The sequence below is a fragment of the Camponotus vicinus genome, unplaced genomic scaffold (assembly GCF_025532165.1).
Source record: "Camponotus vicinus isolate PSW18456_S1 unplaced genomic scaffold, iyCamVici1.0 SCAF_14, whole genome shotgun sequence".
Lineage (NCBI taxonomy): Eukaryota > Metazoa > Arthropoda > Insecta > Hymenoptera > Formicidae > Camponotus > Camponotus vicinus.
In genome coordinates, this window is record NW_028141950.1 from 9,073,645 (window position 1) to 9,097,672 (window position 24,028).

The window sequence follows — 24,028 nt, forward strand, 5'->3', positions numbered from 1 at the left end:
ATGAATCCAATGGATCTATTATATGATATATCGGTAAGCAATTTTTTATATATAGTTTTTTTTTACTAATTTTAATAAGAAATAATTGATGAAGGTAACGATCAATTATAATTCTTGTAAATAATACGTTAGTCAACGAGTCAATATTTTATAAGCAATAAGTAAAATTCTTTTAATTTTCTATTCTATAATTGAAATCTTGTTTATGTGTCTATCGTTTTCCAGCAAATACAAAAGATGATGTTCAAGCTTCCGCGTTTCTGTGAATTGATAAATAATCATTGTGATATACTTCACAATTGGAAAATCAATAACTTGATGAGTTTCTTATCACGATGTTTAAGAAGTGATATTGAAGATATAGATATCGATTATGAATATCGAAATATTACAAATTCAATAAAGGTAGTGTATATAATATATCATCATTGTATTTAATATACTATAATATATATGTACTTGTACATCTATATGTATATTTATATATATAATCTCATATGTTAATTAATATTTTTTACAATGCGTAATATCATACATATCTATAAAACGTTGTCAGTATTTGGTGATCTTGCGAAACGATAGACCGTAATTGTGTGTAAATATTATACATTATTAGCTTTATTAAATATAGCTAGTGGAGATAGAGCAATAAGTATAGTTCATTTTTACAATTGCATACTTTTGTAATCATCAATATAATTTGAATATAAAGTAAGTCATTAAATATAAAGATAAAATATATGTATATACTTACCCCGAATGATGTAAAAATTCATACATGATAACTGTTATAAATTCAAAAATAATTATATTATTATATTTATACATTCACAACTAATTATAGAGGATATTATTCGCGTTTCCCCTTTCACTCATAAATTTTACAATCAGTTTGTAATTATCGGTTATATATAATGTCGAAAATTAATTATATTTCCATGTTGAAAAAAATATTGTTTATACATATATATATATATATAATCGCAATTATTAGGTTTCGCTTCGATTACTCAAAAATACAAATTAGATATATCATTATATTACGTTGTTTACAATTATGAAAACGGATGTGATATTTTTTAATAATCAAAATTTTATGGAAGGTAAGATTAAAAAATTTCTTTTATCTTCATTGATAAATCTAATATTAAGATTAAATCTGAAAATAACAGAATCAATTTAGAAATATTCTAGAAATATTTTTCCTACATTAAGATTTATTGAATCGTACGGAAAAGAAGATAAACATTAATTTAATTATATCGGCTAAATAATATCGACTGGATTCAGTAAAGCATCTTCTATGTTCTTTCTTAATGCTATAATATTTTTCAGACAAAATTTGAAATTTGGTCTAGCATCCGCTGTACTCCAACAACGTAGCATCAACTGGTACAATGGTGACGGACAGTTAAGAGTCATCGGCAACCTGCCTCCAGCACGTACATAATTTATCACTTCTTCATCAGTCTTGGCAATATAAGGTTGCTCACCCAACGATGTAATTTCCCACATTAATACCCCAAATGACCAAACATTGCTTTGAGAAGTAAATATTTGGATCATCAAAGATTCGGGTGCCATCCAGCGAATGGGAAGCAAACCTTGTCCTTTCTAAAACATTGATTTTAACAAAAATTTAATTTTCTGGTTCAAGTTGTTCATTTTTAGAATATGTGCAAAAATGAAAAACGTTCATTTATCTCTTGCTATGTATAAATAAAAACTATTTATATTCTATATATATTACTTAAAGAAACAATGCACGATACTATTATGATAAAAAAATGGAAAGTATTTTCAAAAGAATTCATTTTTTAATCATTAATTTTTTTTCATAATTGTATTTTCATAATTGTATTTATTACCACGCGATAATAATCATCCTTGTAGATATCTCTAGCTAGTCCAAAATCTCTAATTTTGATGACACGATTCTCGCGATTTCTCGAAGATACTAAACAATTGCGACACGCTAGATCTCTATGTACGAAACGCAACTCTTCCAAGTAGCAACAACCTCGCGCAACATCTTCGCACATGGCGAGCAAATCCTGCAAACGCAAAGCAGGCGAATCTGACGCTTGCAAATTTCGACAATCTCTCAAATATTTTAACAGATCACCAGTTTCCATCAATTCCAACACTAGTAAAGGAGAATCCTCATCTAAACAAACGGCCAACAATCTTATTATATGTTTGTGTCGAAAATGATTCATAAGTTTGGCTTCCTTTAACAAATTCTTTTTCTCATGGGAAGAAGCATCTTTCCGAAGCGTTTTTATTGCAACGGATATCTCTGTGCCCGATCTTTCTAAGTTCTTCACATTTCCTTGAAACACCTGCGAAATATTTCACACAAATTTACATGCGTACTTCATTAGAAAATGTATATAGTTTAATGTCAAGTAATATTATATTTTACTTTATATTAAATAATTCAACGAAAAATGTATAATAAAGTGCATGTTAGTTGCCTCATCTAAATTTTATATTACTTATAATCTATTATAAAAATTTATGTAATTTATATCTTTATTAGAAAATACATATCTGTTTTGTTGATCCAAAAATTAATTTGAAACATTGCTTGAAAAAATTAATTTTTACCATTCCGAATGCGCCGCTACCAATAAGTTTTGTAAATGTAATTTGTTTACGTGCGATTTTAGTTATCGCACATTCATCCGGATTACAATGTAACATAGGATTGTAAGTCATATTGAATTGAGTGTTTTGGTTAATAGGGTTAATAATAAGGTACTTCACGTAGAATTGCCAATCCTACATCGGTCATTGTTGAAGATAAAAATTGTTCATTATTATCTCTGCGTTGACGATACACTGTTATAAAATTTCGACTTAATTATATAATAATATGTATTATAAAATCTACTGCTTTTTAGTTAATTTATTCGTTTAGTTTTATATAAGTAAATTACTATTTTCAATAAATTTGTAGATATCCGATATATATGTATAATCTACAATTCAAGTCGATATCTACATCAAATATACTTACAACGATAAAGGTAGCAGACGCAGATTATAGTAACTATAACGATAAAACTTAACATCAATAATAAGTAATATTTTTTCGCTATTATTCCAGGAGTGCTCAAAATATCTATATTAAGCAAAAATATAATTTTAATATCTTCGTGTGTGTATGTTTTTACAAATTTATTTTTACTTATAACTTTATTACAAAAATTTAATTTTTTTTAATTTTAGGCCTATTCATATTTAAAGAAATTAGCACATAATATTTTAATATCTACGCAGCACAGAATGTTACAACTACTTTGCAACAATATTGCAATGCAACATTACAGAAACATTGTAGAAATATAAATTAACAAAGTATGAATTAAACATTAGCAATATGATATTTATATTTTAGAAACATTTTAAAATTATAACCCTCTTTAATTTATCTATAAAAATAATGTAATAATATATTTTTTTATATTTGTATATATGCGATGAATTTTACTTTTTTGCAGAAGTCAAATGAAATAATGACACAGAAATAATATCAGTCGAGTAAATATAATTCTAAGCTAAAGATAAGCATTGCTATTTTTTTATTAAAATATAGGTAACATTTTATATCAATGTTACAATATATTTTATGATATATTTTCTCTTCATATACGAATACGATATTAATCTTCAAAGATAATATATCTTTTTATTATATTAAGTATATGGATACTATTATATCTATCATTATATTTTTCTATGCATTTTTATGTATTTTTCACATGCAAATATATATAGTTATAATTATTAAAAATATAAGACTCGAAATATAAAATTAAACCAATCAGTTTTAAAGGTAATACTAGTCAAGTATCGACCTTATAACACAGTTATTTATTATACAAATAAATAAGTATCGAACAAATTACAATGAAAAGATTGCGAACGTTTCGACCCTATTTTTGGGCCCTCTTCAGCGCAAATGTGATGATAAAAAATGACATAGGTTTTATCGGAGTCAATTATAAAGTGTGCCGTCTAAAGTAAAGATACATGTTTCGGTATCTCATTATTTTATATATAGTTATAACAGATCTTTAAAACTTTTAAATAAAAATATAATTAGTAATGTTTAATTATTTCTATAACTATAATGTTTATATATATATCCCATTATAAGAGTATAAAAAACATTTAAAATAAGAAAAGTGATTCGTAAGTAAAAGTTTAAAGTAATTTTGTATAAAAATATATTTTATTTTATATGATTATGTTTAAATACAATTTTGCAATATATTATCTTAGACATGATTATCTTAGATATTGCAAACTTCTATTTATATCAAGCTTTTTAATTTAATTAAATGTTTCCAAGATATTTATCCATCAAAAACAAAAATATTTTATACGTAATATTATTAAATGGTTGCAATAACATTGCATTCTTTCCAATATATTACACTGTAATATTGCTACAATGTTTCATTGCAAAAAGCGGACATCTTAACTTCATCACAATCTTATAACAATAACTCAATGAAATTATTCTTCAATATATCCATGCAATCTTATTGTACTGTATGTGTATCTTCGTTTGCTTACCAAGTGTTGAAAAAATAAATCTTTCATCAGCCGGCCATGTAAAATTTTCCTCATATTCGGGATATCTCAATATCAAGCGAAACTTGTATAAAGTTCCCGATTTTAAATTTCCGTCATGGTATATTATTTCTTTGTTATAATTCATTTTAATATAATTCATTAGCCATTTTACTGTTGCATTCTCTTTGTACTCTAGTGTGGGAGAGACCGTCAGATTGATTTTTGAGATCCATGAAATGTCCATGCTATTTATGTCGACCTCGCTCAAAGTAATATTGTTTGGTTCTGAGTATATGTGAACGATCTTGCTTAAACTCTCCTTGTAGTAATTTCTATTATTAATTGGATACAGACCCACGTATATCAAATAATATTGTACTGATAGCGACAAGATAATCTTTGTGAAAAATCTGCCGTCTGCCATACGTTTCGGCATATTGATAAATTGTTTGCTCTTTTGTTGCGTGCCGTTCACTAATGTAACTGACTTCCAACGCACTTCGTAGTTCACGGACATGCAGTTCACTTTCTTGAGTGACATCCAATGAACTACTGCTATAGTAGGCGTCAAAGCTAGAACACTTACGTTTTCTGGTGCATTAAACTTGCCCCAATTAGTTTTTCTTGCTATTACATTCGAATCGAATGGATTTATTGATAATTGATCAAAGTAAAAATTGCTTAAAGTAAACTTCAACTTGTACTCTGTAAATGGTGTTAAGCCCTTAATATTGTAATATTGCTCCCATTTCGTCTGCACATTGAATTTCTCAGACTTGTTGAGATTGTTGTCTAAACAGCTTACGGAGATATTATATACAGGGTGATTCTAAATAACTTTATGCTTTTGCAAAAACATAATCTTGACCGAATTCTAAGACGATTTTTCCTTTGGCAAAATTTCGTCTGAAGCTTAGTTTTTGAATTATTAAAGGAAGTAGTTAACGTATGACGGGTCGAATACAAGAGGCAGGCAAGGGTGACGCGATTCACCGTCAGACGCGGGTGCTTACGCGGGGCGCCTGCTGCGATCAGCTGGTCGCTATACACAAACATACACACATGCGAACACATACATTCTCTCTCTGTCTGTCTGTCTGTCTCTTTCTCTCTCTCTCTCTCTCCCTCTCCCCCCCTCTCTCGCTCATTCGCTCATTCACGTTTTTTTTTTTTTTTTTTTACGAGAGAAGGGAAAATGCATTTTATGCATACCCACCGGTCGATCCAATGAGTTATGTGGGACTCGAGTACCAAGTCGAATTACCAACTCGGTACTCCCTACCCACTAAAAACCCCTCTCTTTTCACGAATTCCCTTTGACACACTGTCCTTCTGACTTCCCGAGATCTGTTTTCACATAACGTCAAAAAATAGTTATTATTACCTTGTTCGATGACTTTTGATGTATTGCTGTAATTGCTTGAAGGAGAAATGAATTTTCCGATAGATCGTACGTTCTCAAATTTAACGTAGATATCACGTTGCAAAAGACAAGAAATCCACACTAAATTATTAACTGAAAGTTTTTCTCCTTTCATGAACTGTATTCTTTTATAAACTTTAACGTAATCACATACTTTATTTACTCACTCGATGAGACGAGAAATTTACTAATGACTCTCACTAATCACTATTAATCACTGTCGAATAATAACTGTTAGCGATTAAAAATCACTCGATGAAAGAAACACGCGCGGACACGTTACTACACGACGCGACGACGCGACAATGCGACGATAATTACTCGGCGACTGCAAGCAGTTTTTTGTCATGGTAGGTTGCGGTAGGTTAAGGTACTACCACAGTATATACAGTAGCGCAACTCTCCCGATTTTGTGTAGCATAAAATGGAATGCGCATGCGCGAAGTCAGCGAGTATACTAGTACTGCCATCTGTACTTTCCTCTCATTCTCTCCTTTGGTTTTCGTTCTCTTTCTAACACATTATAATATGTAATATAAATTAAATTCAATAAAACTTGAATATATGTACATAAAGAAATTGTGAAAAATATAATACAAAATATATAATGCAAATATATATAAAAAATAGTACATATGACATGATGTGAATATTAATTAACCATTTTATATGTCATATATAACTGATAGCAGAAAAGATATATACTCATAATACTCACATATAATTTATAATATATTTACATATTAATACTTATATATATAATTTTTAATATATTTATATATTAATTGTACATACGTATATTCTATATATATATTCAAAAACTTAAAATTAAAAAAAAAACATTTAGATTAAGACTACAATCACTTAAATTTTATTATATAAAATATATATATTTATGAGCAAAATGAATAAAAAAACAAGAAATATATATTTGTTAATAATATATATTTATTTATAAACAGTTGTATTTCGTTAAAAATATTTATTTGACAAACAGAAATAATCTTGAAATTAAACTTTTTCTCTCTCAAATCAATCATCTGACCATACCTCAGCTACTCGATCCACCTCAGCATGAATCAGAAAGAGAAAATGAGAGAGTAGAAGAATAGAAACAAGAAAGTGTTTTACATTCAATTAAAATACAAATTTGAAATACGTTATAACATATATGTCATATAAACGTTTGATGTTTATATGATGTAAACATCAAACGTTTATATGACATATATGTTATAACGTATTTCACACATTTGTATTTTAATTGAATGTAAAACACTTTCTTGTTTCTCTTCTTCTACTCTCTCATTCTCTCTTTCTGATTCATGCTGAGGTGGACCGAGTAGCTGAGGTATGGTCAGATGATTTGAGAGAGAAAAGGTTTAGTTTCAAGATTATGTCTGTTTGTGAAATAAATATTTTTAACGAAATACAACTGTTTATAAATAAATATATATTATTAACAAATATATATTTCTTGTTTTTTTATTCATTTTGCTCATAAATATATATATTTTATGTAATAAAATTTAAGTGATTGTAGTCTCAATCTAAATGTTCTTTTTTTAATTTTAAGTTTTTGAATATATATATAAAATATACGTATGTACAATTAATATATAAATATATTAAAAATTATATATATAAGTATTAATATGTAAATATATTATAAATTATATATGAGTATTATGAGTATATATCTTTTCTGCTATCAGTTATATATGACATATAAAATGGTTAATTAATATTCACATCATGTCATATATACTATTTTTTATATATATTTGCATTATATATTTTGTATTATATTTTTTACAATTTCTTTATGTACATATATTCAAGTTTTATTGAATTTAATTTATATTACATATTATAATGTGTTAGAAAGAGAACGAAAACCAAAGGAGAGAATGAGAGGAAAGTACAGATGGCAGTACTAGTATACTCGCTGACTTCGCGCATGCGCATTTCATTTTATGCTACACAAACTTCAAAGGTGCCGACAGGGAGTTGCGCTACTGTATATACTGTGGTACTACTGGCGCAATCGAACGCGATCATGTGTTCGATTGAAGAATGCGGTAAACATAATAAACATTTAACATATTAATATTATTATTATCATGAATGTGTGTGATATCCATACATCGTACATCTATTTAAAAATTAATTAGATTAAATAAGTGTTTTTAAAATATTTATTACTTTTACTATTATCATATAAAATATTAATATTAAATATTTATTTAAGATAATAGTAAAAGTAATAAATATTTTAAAAACACTTATTTAATCTAATTAATTTTTAAATAGATGTACGATGTATGGATATCACACACATTCATGATAATAATAATATTAATATGTTAAATGTTTATTATGTTTACCGCATTCTTCAATCGAACACATGATCGCGTTCGATTGCGTCAGTAGTACCTTAACCTACCGCAACCTACCATGACAAAAAACTGCTTGCAGTCGCCGAGTAATTATCGTCGCATTGTCGCGTCGTCGCGTCGTGTAGTAACGTGTCCGCGCGTGTTTCTTTCATCGAGTGATTTTTAATCGCTAACAGTTATTATTCGACAGTGATTAATAGTGATTAGTGAGAGTCATTAGTAAATTTCTCGTCTCATCGAGTGAGTAAATAAATGTGATTACGTTAAAGTTTATAAAAGAATACAGTTCATGAAAGGAGAAAAACTTTCAGTTAATAATTTAGTGTGGATTTCTTGTCTTTTGCAACGTGATATCTACGTTAAATTTGAGAACGTACGATCTATCGGAAAATTCATTTCTCCTTCAAGCAATTACAGCAATACATCAAAAGTCATCGAACAAGGTAATAATAACTATTTTTTGACGTTATGTGAAAACAGATCTCGGGAAGTCAGAAGGACAGTGTGTCAAAGGAAATTCGTGAAAAGAGAGGGGTTTTTAGTGGGTAGGGAGTACCGAGTTGGTAATTCGACTTGGTACTCGAGTCCCACATAACTCATTGGATCGACCGGTGGGTATGCATAAAATGCATTTTCCCCTCTCTCGTAAAAAAAAAAAAAAAAAACGTGAGTGAGCGAATAAGCGAGAGAGGGGGGGAGAGGGAGAGAGAGAGAGAGAGAAAGAGACAGACAGACAGACAGAGAGAGAATGTATGTGTTCGCATGTGTGTATGTATGTGTATAGGGACCAGCTGATCGCAGCAGGCGCCCCGCGTAAGCACCCGCGTCTGACGGTGAATCGCGTCACCCTTGCCTGCCTCTTGTATTTGACCCGTCATACGTTAACTACTTCCTTTAATAATTCAAAAACTAAGCTTCGGACGAAATTTTGCCAAAGGAAAAATCGTCTTAGAATTCGGTCAAGATTATGTTTTTGCAAAAGCATAAAGTTATTTAGAATCACCCTGTATAGTAGTTGGTAAATTATATTTTTTGCATCCACTCTTTACAGCCGGCTCCGGAAGAGGTCTCACAAAGATGGTGTTTGCCGCTGCATCCACATTCTCAAAATTATAAACTTTTTCGTCAGGTGTCAGACATCTCATTGGAGGATATGGTTGTAAAGATTTATCAAAAGCGTAAATTTTATAAAACATATTATTATCTGAACTTATTATTATCTTTTCAACATATTCGGCTGCATTTACGCTCGTGAGACTTGCATATTTCTTTTTCAAAACGTAGAGTATATATGGAAACGGATCATTTACTAAAATGTAAATGTTTGTTTTGTCAATCGTCATAGATTGGAAGTAAAAGGTATCACTTACACTTATGTTTTTCTTGTGTAAAATCGCATTGCACATAGAAATGTTAATGTCTGTTACAATTATGTAAATGTTACTTAACCAGTAAATTAACGGCTCCTCATTATTCATGTTATCAATTATCATATTACGAAAAGAATTTATTAAATAATGAAGTAGGCAAAAGGATGCATTTATTCGAACAATTTGCTCGATTTTTCCATCGAGATGATATTTCATTATATCATATTCTGTATGCGTCCAATTGTATGATATAAAGTTCTAAAAAATATGTAATTATTTTACTCATTATAAAACATTATTTTAACAAAAACAGAAACTTATATGTAGTGATATTTCGAAATTATTATAATTATATAATAACTTATTATTTCCTTTTACTTATGATCTTAATTATAAAACTATGTAAAATTATAGAAAAATTATAAATTTGCGTAAATCTTTAAGGGAAAATTATTTTTTCAGGTGAACGGTAGTAAACGTACCCCATAAACGGTGATACACTTAAACGGAGAATATAAATCTTTGATTTGAAAATCTCATCAAATTTAATTATGCCATTTTCCCACATTGTTAAGTCGAACTTTACAATATAAAAGTAGTCTAAGTCTTGAGAGGTTATATATAGATTTCTTGCTACCCAGTCAATGCAGAGATTATATGGATAATTATCAAAGCTAGCTATTTTTGTGATATTATTTTCATTAATCTTCAATGTCATTAGGTTTCTTTCTGTTAGCCAATAAATTCTATGTTCCTGTATCGAATAAGCGGCATATGTTACTGATCTGAAAAAAAGGAGCTATATTCTATTATTGATCTGAAAAAGAGGAACTATAATTGTATAGTAAAAAATTATAGTTAAGATTTCTAATTTTATAGTTATTACTACTATAATAGTTATTACTACTATAATGTTGATAATAATAAACCTGTGCATAATAATAATAACTTTAACTTTATAGCTAGTGTTAAAAATAATTTATGATAATTATAACTTTTCTTTTATCAGTATACGTACTCTGACATTACGAAATTAGTAATGTTTAAATCCACGTCCAATATTTCCATACCTTTTCTCGATGTGACTAATAATTTAGGTATTGGATTTTCATGTGTAGTCGACACATTGATAAAATCCGTGTAAGGACCAGCAACAATTTTAGTATGCGCACGTACTCGAAAATAATATGTCGTGTTAGATATTAGATTGTGCATCGTGTGCTCCAATTTTGTAGTTGTGATATTTTTATCGTCGCAGGTTTGAATCTCTTTTAAGTCCTCGATGAAAGAACATTGCACTGTGTACCCTTGTATTATTTCATCGGTAAATTCAGGTTGGTTCCATCTGTAAAAAAATAAAATTTTAGCCATTTTATATTTAACAAAATTATAACAGAATTAACATTTTGATATATTTATGTCGTTGAATTTAAGAAAAACAGAGAAAAATGAAAGAATACAAACTGAGAATTTAGATTCCTTACCTCAATGTCACAAAAATGTCGTTTACTTTTTCTGCGAATTGACTGTCAAATTGTACAAATGCTCTGAGAGATGTTGGCTTGTTCAAACTGCTTTCTAGAGATTTTAAGATCGTACATATTAACATAATTATATATAAGATTAAGTGGATTATCTCAGTAAATCAGAAAGAACAATTTAATGTGAAAATAAAGAAAAGAGAAAAAATAAATGTAAACTACAAAATATGGAAATTAGTACAGTATTGACCTTTAAAAAAGTAATATAAGAATTTTTTGCGTCATTCAAGATTTAGAAAAGTAATCGTTAATTCATAGCAAAAACGAACAAATAACTTTTAATAAAATGACAAGTACTTTTCGATAAATTCCTATAGCTTAAGAAATTAGAAGTATAATATTTGCGATTGCTTTAAAACAAAGTAGCAATTTAATAAAATTGACTTTAACTTAAATTATGACAATTTTTATGTACACTGTTTATATTATGCTTTTCTATTTCTTTTTTGGACGGAATTAGAATTTATATTCTTCTCACTACTGGAAGATATTTTTAGATTTGATTTCCACTCTCTCTTCAATTTAAATTATATTTACACTTTTTCGTCATAGATTTTGTTATTAATGTTTTATGCATTTTTTTGCAACTTACCGATAGATTCTGGGATAACAGAAATATTTGCAAGTGTAACTTCGTCGACTTCTCGCTCATTTCTCACAGTACTATCAGAATGGCTCCGATCAGATTTGAAATTTAGTATATGATGATCACTTTTCTCGGACATTGAAATATCCTTTATAAAGTATAACATACGAAAAGAATTAAGTGAATATCGTTGAAGCGGTTGTTTCTGGTGCTTTTAATGATAAATTATATAAATTATAAAATTAAACGAAAAATTGCCATTCGTTTTTTGTTTGCTTAATAATACCGGTTTGATATATACCATTCATAAATGATATAAATTGTGATGTAGTTTTATTCATATCGTAAAATCTATTTTTTATTTATTTTTTTTAAGACATCTTGTATATCAAACATAACTCATGTTAAAAATAAAATCAATCAACAGGTTAACGAGAGTCAATGAGGATTCATAACAGCTTTTAGCAAGTAGTACAAGCGAAAGTGTAGCCTTTGCAATTATTAAAACAATTTTGTCTAACGATTTGATTTTTTCTCACGATAGGTTAGTTAACTCCTCTCAATTTTACCGTAACTCAAATTTCTTTTCAAGAATTTGCCGATATTACTAAAGTTTTATTAATGTTTGTACTTCAAGAATAAAAAAGTTAAAAATATTGTTTCTTTAGAGTTATTAAATATTAGTCATAGAATTATATAAAGTCTCGAATTGAGAATTATTTTAAATTTGCTTGGTATTGTACCAAGAAAATTTGTGCCCTGTGCACACAAATAAGTTTCAACGAAAACTTAATTCTCGTTGAACTTACGCACTACCAGCCGCGTTTGGCTCTTACTGCCCGTTTAAATTTAAGTTTATGTTTAATATACAGAGCCTAATTTCTTATAGTTATTTAAATTTCACGCCGGCGGAAGATGGCGTTATTCTTCAATTTAATATATATTTGTAGGCGACCGAGAAGTATCGAGTTGAAGGGTCTGAATAGCTCAGTGGTAAGAGCAGTCGCCCGGCAAGCGAAAGATTCGGGTTCGATTCCCGATTCAGCGACTTTCGGCCCGATATTTTTCTCACCTACAACATTACAGGGGGGGGAAAAGAGGGATAATAATTAAAATAAAGTTTCGAATTGAAAATTATTTTAAATTTGCTTGGTATCGTACCAAGAAAATTTGTGCCCTGTGCACACAAATAAGTTTCAACGAAAACTTAATTCTCGTTGAACTTACGCACTACCATCCGCGTTTGGCTCTTACTGCCCGTTTAAATTTAAGTTTATGTTTAATATACAGAGCCTAATTTCTTATAGTTATTTAAAATAAATAATATAATTAATTGTACGAGCTATTATTATCATTATTTGCATTGAATAACCTTATAATATAATAACTTATATAATATAACTTTAGTTAATATTAACTTAGTTAATATTATATATAACTTTAGTTAATATTAACTTAGTATAATATACTTAATATATAATAGAATAGAATAGAAAAATTTATAATATTAATTACTTTATTATTTTAATTCTACTATTATAATTTTATATACGACAGTCTTTATTATGCACCAGTGTGCATTAGTGCATCCAATCAAATTCCATCTTTCTCCCGCTATAAATCAATTTCTTTATATCCAAAAAATGTGATAAACACTTTAATTACGTGAAATATAATTGAAAATAATTTTTGTGATTTATTCAGTCCATTCATATATTAGATGATATATAACATTTTTATTTGCGAAAATATTTTTATATTATTAAAGAAACATTCTGCTAAGAATAATTAAGAATAATTCTGTGTGTTAAGAATAACTAAGATAATTAAATAAGTATTTATATAATGGTCTCTTTTTTTAAATTCATGAAAATAATAAACGTATTTTCAAATATTTTATAAATTTATAAAAATTTATTCCCTCCACAGCAATGATATATGTATGTACAAAGATTTATATGTACAGTTTGAAATAGGAAAAAGCTCCAAAATATAATATGAAAAAAGCTTGAAAAGAAAATTACAATTGTGCATTAACATTTATGAATTTACAAAATAGTTAATATTACATTACAAAGTGCAGATCTTATATAATATATAAAATACCAAAGTACACATGTTGAATATCTAATAAGTATCTTAAGAAAACAAACATTCAAGTATTAATACATGCATATCCATCTACAATTTTTTCTTCATTAACTAACAATAAGTTATGTATATCAGTTAGATAATACATATAACAATAATATTTATTGGATTCAATATATCATCTCTTCTACGTCACTTCTTAGAACTATAATATTTTCGAGACAAAATTTGAAGTTTGATTTAATTTCCGCTGCATTGCAACAAGACAGCATTAATATCGAATGGACAGTCAACCTTTAATTATCAATTGTCAATAGATGACGAAACGTTTTATTTTAACACATGGCTGTCGTCAATAAATAACTTTAAGTTATGCTATGATGCCCGAGGTAGCACACATTCGTTTTATATACGTTTCTTATACGTATCCAATATTTTTTAATCGTAAAACATTAATAAGAAACGTTTCTATAAAAACGTTTTTAAAACCATAAGGAAACATATTTTTCACGGTTCTAATATAGACAAAATAAAAACTAATTTTTATTAATTTCAAATTATATATACATATATACATACATATACATATATATACATACATATAAATATATAGGGGAGACCGGGGACAAAAGTAACATTTTTTGTATTACAGGTCACTAATTAATTATCGTTAGAGACATAAAAAAAAATTATATGTTAAAAAACTCCATTTATTGCTCTATTATTATACCTACATTTCAATTTCAAATGATAGATATTTAAAGAACTACTATAGCTTTTCGCAAGTACGTTGATTGTTACTTTTATCCTGGGGGCCTAGGACGAAAGTAACATAGTCTGGGAATAAAAGTACCAGTTCTTATTTTCGGGAAAATAAAATAAATATGACTTTTCTCAATTTAAGGCAATTTTTATTATAATCTTTTATTCAGCAAGATAACTTTCATTATAAATTCTTTTTTGTATTATATTATATTAAAATAAAAAGTAAAATAAATATTATTTTTATCATCTTTGAAAAACTTAAAAGAAATAATCTTCGTTAAGCAAAATAATTATAAGTAATATCATAAAATAATTATACTCAATATCACACCAGTACCTTTTTAAGTCTAAATAATATTTTAATTCTTAAATAATAGTCTAAAAATTGCATGATAACTACTTATACAAAAGAGATTGGTATCTATTCCGAATCACAATTATGGCATACGTAATAAGAATCGCCTTTGGTACAGTTATTATGGGTCCAGCCTTTATACTTTAAGCATTGAAACGTGTTACTTTCGTCCACAGAGTGTCGTGTTACTTTCGTCCACAAACACATTTTTTAGAATAAAAGCATTATAACCTAAATATGATGCAAGACTTAGCCAAATCAACTATAAAAACTTATGAATACATTTTAGAAGAATACACAAATAATTACGTCAATATATACACTTTAATTAGGCATAGATACGAAAAAACTAAAACAAGAAATACTTAGGTGAATAATGCAAATACACTAATTTCACTCCTGCATGTGCAACTGGCGCGATCGTTCTACAACAATTAGCTGAAAAGGAAGAGAATCGGGGCGTACGCGTTTGGTTATATAGTACAAATTATTCAACATATTGTGTAGTTTATTACGAGGCTTGTTACTTTCATGACGTTGTTACTTTTGTCCCCGGTCTCCCCTATTTAGAAAGTTATATTTCAAATTAAAAAAGGTACTACTAAAAAAATTCTACTACTAAGAAAATAAAAAGATAGAAGTTTATCCATAGAAAATTTCATTAAAAAGAAAAGAAAGAAGTAATTTTTTTTTCATGAACTTTTGTTCTTTGTATTTGTGTAATAAAATCATTAAAAATGGCGTGCGTTTCATTAACGATATTTGCATATTAATAAGCGATAGAGAAAAAAATCGAAGTAGCTAGGAAAAAATGAGAATCTCCGAAGATGGATAATCTGGATTAAATTGGATGAATGAAGATGTGGGCAGAATCGGAAAGAAATTTCTCTACGTTTGCCCTCATGGTATCTCTTCTTTGATTCACGCAATCGATTTGCTAGAATTTCTCGAAAGAAAAAAAAAGATACATTCTTGTAATTAGGACTTGACAAATTATACAAAAATAGACTCACGTCGGACAAATCATCGAACGATTACGATTACGATTACGATTACATAACTAAGAATTTTTCTGCATTGATATAGCCAAATCCGATTGGTTTTCCCTCTCACATGGACTATTATTTTATGAACACGTGATATGTAGAAATTAATTTTAAATTTATGTAACTACAATGGTCATCGTGCTACTGTTTTACTTTGTTCCATTTAACGAGAATTTATTCAAGGAGAATTACAATTGCCAGAGAAAAAGTACAATTAGTCCCGCGAGAGAAATATATGTATTATATAATAAATCTAACGTAAGCTTTATCGCAAAACACGGTCTGTGAAATTTCTATTTCTCGACTGTTATCTGTCAACTTCGAGAGAATGGAAGGCAAGTAGAGAAAATGTAAATAATGTAAAAGTCGATGTACTCTCCAATTGATTTGAATTAAAAAGACGAGAATTTATAATATATAAATAAATATGAATATCTCTTTTATCCGAGATTTTTAGAATTTTAATTTATTTTTTAAAGAATTTTTTATTTTAATTTTGAAAAACGCTGTAGCTTCTCATTAATTTCGCGAAATTTCACGAGCAAACGAAAATTCGGACAATGGTTTATTTGCATTAAAGCTAATGTTTTTTATTTATATTTGCCGAATTTATGATTAAATAAAGAGAGAAAGGTCCTTTTGTGTTACTCATCGTCGCGCGAAGGAAAGAATCGCAAAAAATCGTCAACTGAAATGCGATGATGACGCGAATTAAAAATAGTATAAGCGGCGAGAGGCGCCAGGATGCAAATAGATAAATTCGATTTTAGCGTTATTGTGCGAGTCATCGCGATATTTCTTCAGTTTCGATAAATAACAGGCAAGCAAGGAAAAAGGCGATCTTTTTAGGTTCAGACGAAAACGATATTTTTATTTTGCGTAAATATTTGATATAAAAGAAGCTCTTATGTATTATATTATATATAGGAGTTCCATTAGGAGTTATACTCCGCACAAATAGGACCTGCGCAGCACTCTGGGTAAGGCTTGCTAAGATCCACTTCGCGATAATCAATTTGCTTCCCTACCGGACATTGGTATAAAGGACATCTGGAAAGAAACAATAATAATAATTGAATATTGTCAAAATTTAACGAGATCAGAAAATAAATAAAGTAAAATTCAAAAAGGATAAATAATTTTGAGAAATTTTTATTTATTATTAAATAGAGATATATGTCATTAGTGTTATTATATCTATTGCTACACAGAAGAGACAGATGTGAAATTTGCAAATGTTAAGTAATACACAAGATATCTCTCTTATTTCGTAAATAATCGTTTTCTTGCAGTATAACTAAAATAAACCGTAGTCTCTTTGATTTATTGGCAAATAAATCATGTTATATAAATCATGTACTTTCTTGGTATCGCAATCTCAAGTAGACTCTACTCGATTGTTTCTTTTTTTAAATTTTTTTAAATTAGATGATCAATCGTGTATCAATTATTATTGTCGCGCATTTCGTGAAAATCGATTTGCAATAAATTGCAAAGTCGAAGGTCGGGATAACTGGTTATCAAAAGCTCGTTATGTAATAACTGATTTCTTGAATAGAGAATTAAACGATCGAAAGCGTCAATTAAAAGCGACGCGATTTTTTTCTTTCAGGATATCACAAAGTCTCGGATCTCTATAGCAGATGTAACGAGGATATATTTTACGAAGGATTAATTTGAGAGATAAAACTTGGACTTACGCGAGCATTGACATTGTATTCTCACCAGTACAATTGATCCGTAAGCATCGACGAATGTGTTCACCCACACTTAAAGTCTCGTTCTCAAACAGACAGTTACCTATGTAAATAAAATCCTGGAGTAAATAAAATCGTATCATCATTCGCATCATTCACTCATACGCTAGAAACATCATTAGCCTTATAACATTCGTTTTCGGAATATTTATTTAAAGGACAGAATCTCGTTTCTCCAAATCGTTCGCGAAATCTTAAGCTGCTCCACCATGTATAATACGATATATTTCTAATTTCATGGCATCCGGATTTGCATCTCTTCTTCAATATATTTTTTTAATCACCAAATTATCGCAAACTTATCTAGTGTAGCGTGAACGAACAAGCCTATCAGCAACAAGATCACGAAGTGGAGCTTCATCGTCTTTTCTCTTGCTTAGCAAAATATCAGGAAGCGAAAGCGACAATCAGACAAATTGTAAATTATCTCTTCAGCTCTTATATATCGTTCCTCCCCTCTAGTACCGTAGAAATAAGATGCAATATATATATTGTTATTTTATTTCTACGATAAAGAAAACAATCGCCAACATTGCAAGGTCAATAATATATGCGGCATGTATTCTTGACCCTCGCAATACTAGTTCTTGTATTTTTTAATGTAGAAATAAGATATAAAATATTCATATATATATATATATATATATATATATATATATATATATATATATATATTGTATCTTATTTCTATAAAAAAAAAACAATCGCCAGCGTTGCAAGGTCTGGATCAAGAATGCATACGGAAATTATGTCTAATCAACAAACAGCTGTATTATCCATATTTATGAAGCGATTTTCAAAAATCTATTAAGATTGATAAGCTAATAATATTCACATAAGTGTATTTTCGTCTCCTTAATTTCGTCGAACTAGAAACGAAAGTAAAACATATACAAATAGAAGTATACATATATACAAAAGATTAAAAATACACGAAGATCTGCAAAAAACTTTGCTTTAAAATATAGAATTAAATTATCCCCCATAGAACCACCCATTATATGCAGACTCTTTATCAACTATTTACAACGTGTGTATCCAGCATAATATTCTTAAGCAAAACACACGTAGCTATGGATTATAATAAATTACCAGACTACACTTTCCAAGTTTAGAAGATCTCTTCGTCCCGCGAAATCTCTCGGTCCGCTATTAAAAATAGTCAATATACAAAATATTGTCTCTTATCGACATCGCGTATCTCTTGCGTGACATTTACATAAATACGTCATGTATAAAATACCTCCGCTGAATGTGTCATCATCGTAACATTTGTTCAAAAAGAAGATCCGTCCTAATTTACTGGTCCGTCAATTTCTAAAATAGATTTACGTTGGACAAATCATCGAATCCGATTACGATTACATAACTCCAAGTTTTTCTACGTTGATTAATGTAGCGAAATCCGATTGGTTTTCCCTCTCACATGGACAATTATTTTCTAAACACGTGATATGTACAAATTAATTTTAAATTTATGTAACTACAATGGTCATCGTGCTACTGTTTTACTTTATTTCATTTCACGAGGATTTATTTAAGGAAAATTACAGTTGCCAGAGAAAAAATACAAAAAATCCCGCGAGGAAAATACATGTATTATATAATAAATCTTAGTATATCGATTTCCCCTTAGTCTAGTTACACAGAAAGAAAATAAAATTTTGTCAAATCAAAATTTATATAGGTACTTAAACTAACGCGTTCATTGTTTCGTATATATGCAACAATTTATAATATTTTCTTAGAAGAATTTAATAATTTTAAATTTCAACAATATTATTATAGTCTTATTTTAATATTGTAATTGTCACTTCAAAAATGCATAATTATTTAATTCTACTTTAAGAAAATTATAATCTTTGATTTAAAAATCTTATTTTCTATCTAACATTGTTTCTTTCCCATTCAAGAAAATTAAATCTTAAATCGTAAGAATATATTTTTCTTGATTGAACTATATAAAATGGCTTCATTCAAGTAAGCAATTATTATTCAAGCAATTATATTTTTCTTTAATTAACGCAATATAATCTCATTTCAAGATTTTCATGTTAAAACTAAATATATTTTCAAAACAAAAAGGTCCTTTTTTCCTGTGTATAAACATATATATCATTCTTTCATACACCTACATGTCCCAAAATATCTTCCAAAGATGTAAATCCAAATTATGATGTAAAAAAAAACGTCCAAACTATGAGTGAGCGTGCGATGCAGTTTTTAAGAGATGATGTTTTTCTCTTTTAAGAGGATGCTGGAGCCGCGGCCGAACTCCGACGGATTAGCACCCTCATCTAAACGGAACTGAAATTGTCGGTAAAATTGTCGACAAAATTATCGATAATATTGATAATTTTGATAGTTCTGTCACTACCGATATTAATATTTATGTATGATTTATGCATTTAGAGCAATTTAGAAAGAGCACTTTGTATTGTGTTCAATATGTTGAAATTGGATAACATGTGTATTTTTACTGCTCTATCATCTCACACGCGTATCTAAGCGTATTTGAGTGTATAGATAACAGTATAACATAGACGTATATGTCCTTTATCGCATGATTTTGAACAAAATTTCACGACATTGTTCATATGGGCTACATGTGAAAAAAAAGCAGAGAAAATAATAAATAATTTAAGATTTAATTTTATGTGTTACATGTAATTTTTGCCTCTTAATAAATATACATATATTTATTATAATAAATATTATACTGCTATTTATTAGATACATATTTTTTTTTAATATTGCAAATAAAAAAAGAAATTTTATAGTATAAATTTTTATTCAGTTAGTACAACTTGTTAATATTATTATTTTTATAAAAAATTAAAACAATTATTTTGCATAACTTTTTCTGGTTAAAATATTTTTGTAGATTTTTATTTTTAGTTGACGCAATTCTTTGATATTATTTTTGTAATAAAATAATATGTAAGAGTTTATTTTCAGTTGGCGCAATTTTTTGATATCACTAATTTTTGTAGGATATATTAAAACAAATGTGGAAAATTAAAATAAATCTTTTGTATAACATTTTGGCTAATAGTTTTCCACTTGTTCGCATGAACTTGGCGCCTTTTTTTATCTTTTTTTGAAAAGGTTAGTTTTTTTAGGGATAGTTATAACATTAATAATATAAATAGTAATTGTAATTACTATATATAATAGTAATTATAATTATAGCTATTTTGTTCATAATAATTCTATTTTATTTATAATAAAATGGAAAAATAAGTATATCTTTATTAGTTCTCGTGCTTACTGCCGCATGATTTGCTCATCGTTGATGAGACAAAACGTGTGGCAGCGTGTGGCTGAGCCAGCAAGGATCTTGCTTGCCATATAAAGGGTCGCGAGTTCAAGTCCAGTTAAAGCTAGACTTTATTTCTGGCGATAAAGTTGCCTTCAGGTGAAATATGGTATGGGTAGTGGATTGTGAAAAGGGAAGAGGATTGGAGCAGAAAATAAAAGTGAATCAAATTGCGTGAATCTTTATAAATTTCTGCCTTTCCGTGATATACGTTGTCCCTTAGCTGAAAATATAAAATTCTTTAATATATCCAACATAGCTATTTAATATATCATATTTATAATTATCAGAATTTAACAATTATACGCAAGGACTGTAATAATATTGAGAAGGAATACAATGAGCTTTGAAAGAATTTCAAATCAAGTGGATTACTTACTGTTGTTACATTCTCCTCTTCCCATTTCTGGAGGCTTGCCCTATTTAGGGTCCGCCACTGTTATTGGCACAGTGGGGATATTAGTATTTACCAGAGGGATCTTGGGGGATGTGGTCACTCTACGCACGCGAATACATCCACCGGCACTTATTTCGTCAGCGAGCGACCTTTCAAGGATCTCCATGGCAATCGGTATTGCATCCATCGAGCGAGATACCAACATCGCTCTGGAGTCGCATATCACTGTGTTAAAAAGCAGCATTAGGTGTGAGGTCTGGATAGCTCAGTGGTCTAGAGCAGTTGCCCGGAAAGCAAAAGACTCGGGTTCGATTCCCGATCCAGCCACTTGCACCTCACATATTTTTCTAGTCCACGAATATTGTTTTCTAACAATTATACGTTGGGCTGAAAGGTACACACGTATAAAAATAATAATATTAATTATGACATTAATTGAAAAAAACAATATTTATATATATGAAGCCCCACAAAAATTATATTAGAAATTATAAAAAATTATAAACTAATTACGTAAGTTATTACAATTTTTGTTAATTCTTATTCGAGTAATTTATGGGTGATAAAAATCTGTGATTGTGACAGTCATATACATTCAGATATAAATTATATGATAACAATACATTAATAAAGGAGAAATTGCCCTGGCACAGAATAATTTTAAAATTAAGAAATATATTAAATTCCAAAAAAATTTGTGTAAATGCTCTCTCCACAGGATATTCTGTGGGGCTTCATATATATATAAATATTGTTTTTTTCAATTAATATTATAATTAATATTATTATTTTTATAAATTTCTATAAAATAATTTTTTCTCTTTTTTCAAACGTTTGCAACATAAGAATATTACAAATAATTTTAAAATTATTAGATATATATTGGTATCATATAATATTATATCCACACTTACTAGTTCTACTTTTGTTTTCGGTTGTTTTTTGGAATTTAATATATTTCTTAATTTTAAAATTATTCTGTGCCGGTCTTTATTAATGTATTGTTATCAAGCGACGCGGTAGCGTCGTACCTTGCACTCGTAATTTGCAATTAACAATTCCATATTTTTTCTTCAAAACAACTATGTGTTTTCTTTACACCAGTTGATTCCTCTCATTATTTTATACGTAAAAGTATTAAGGTAAGATAATCGAAAAATGAATATTTTACAAGATATTTTACGGTTTATGTAAAATTAAGAAATTATTTCAAGCCTCATAACTCAAAGGTACTTAACGAAAAGGTACTTAATTATAGTGTTTTGGAAAGCTCTCGAGATAAGCTACAAGAATATGCAATGACAAATAGTAGGTTCCATTTAAAAAATTGAAGGTGACCTTCATGTGACCTTCAAATAACTCTTCAAGGTCAAACCAATGATACCGTCTTATGGCCCCCTCGAAACCAAACAACTTTTGTCTGAAACATTTTTCTCTCCCGGGCTTGGTTTTCGAGTTATTCTCCATTAAAGGGTAAAATGGTCCACCCTGTATATATATACATAGTATACATATATATATACATAAATGTATATGTACATGTATATGAGTAGTTTAGATATCAATATATAGTGATAGTAACTATTTATATAATTTAAGTCACATTACAATAATTATTTTAAAAAACACTTGACAAGAAGTATTATTTAAATTTCATTATTACGATATCTGTTATATACAGGATAGACTTAACATCGTGAGGAGTAAACCGGAAATAAAGAAAAAAATGAAACATACTATTGGTATGATCGTAACGCATTCACCGAAACCATATATTTGCCTTCGACTGAGAAATGTAATTCTCATACTGGTGTGATAATTGCGTGGAATTACAAATGTAAAGCTGCGTTCGTAAAAAAGAAATTTAAATCTGTAGCTCCACATCTCAGCGAATGCTGTGAAACTCGGTACATGTGCTTCTGCAAATGTTATACTTACAAATCAGGAAATTCCAGATTTATCTATCAACCGCACTATATAATTCTTGCGGAAAATAATATAGTATGTTATGCACCACAACGTATGTATAAGATATTAGTAGCATTCTCTCTTATAAATCATATATAAATTATATATATTTTATATTATTTTTCATCTCTTTATGCATAAATATATAAAATATATTTTTTTTATTTTAGATACTGTATCAAATTGTCCACCAAAATAGATAAATAATGTAGAGATAGGACGATACTTTTCTCATTTCGAAGGCACTCATTACGTACCAACTGAAAACTTGTCAAAAAATTATCCAACTGATATCGCTATTATGCACGAAGTACTTTCTGATCGGTAGTGTGTACAATAAAATTTAAGATTTATAATATACGTATTTTAAAATTATACATAAATAATTTTTAACTTTCTTTCTATGAGGATATTGTAATATTGT

General features: G+C 28.5%; 1 protein-coding gene, 1 non-coding gene and 2 pseudogenes across 2 annotated transcripts in view; 3 read left to right on the forward strand and 1 right to left on the reverse strand.

Moving 5' to 3' along the window:
* On the forward strand, positions 1–23,932 carry LOC145965656 (uncharacterized; annotated as a pseudogene).
* Positions 1–24,028, forward strand: part of LOC145965734 (proto-oncogene tyrosine-protein kinase ROS-like) — a 313,112-nt gene that overhangs the window by 172,162 nt on the left and 116,922 nt on the right. The gene's annotated exons all lie outside the window — the stretch shown is intronic.
* LOC145965740 (proto-oncogene tyrosine-protein kinase ROS-like) lies at positions 1,026–12,072 on the reverse strand (annotated as a pseudogene).
* On the forward strand, positions 21,890–21,963 carry Trnas-gga (transfer RNA serine (anticodon GGA)). The gene has a single exon. It is a non-coding gene; the product is annotated as a tRNA-Ser (tRNA).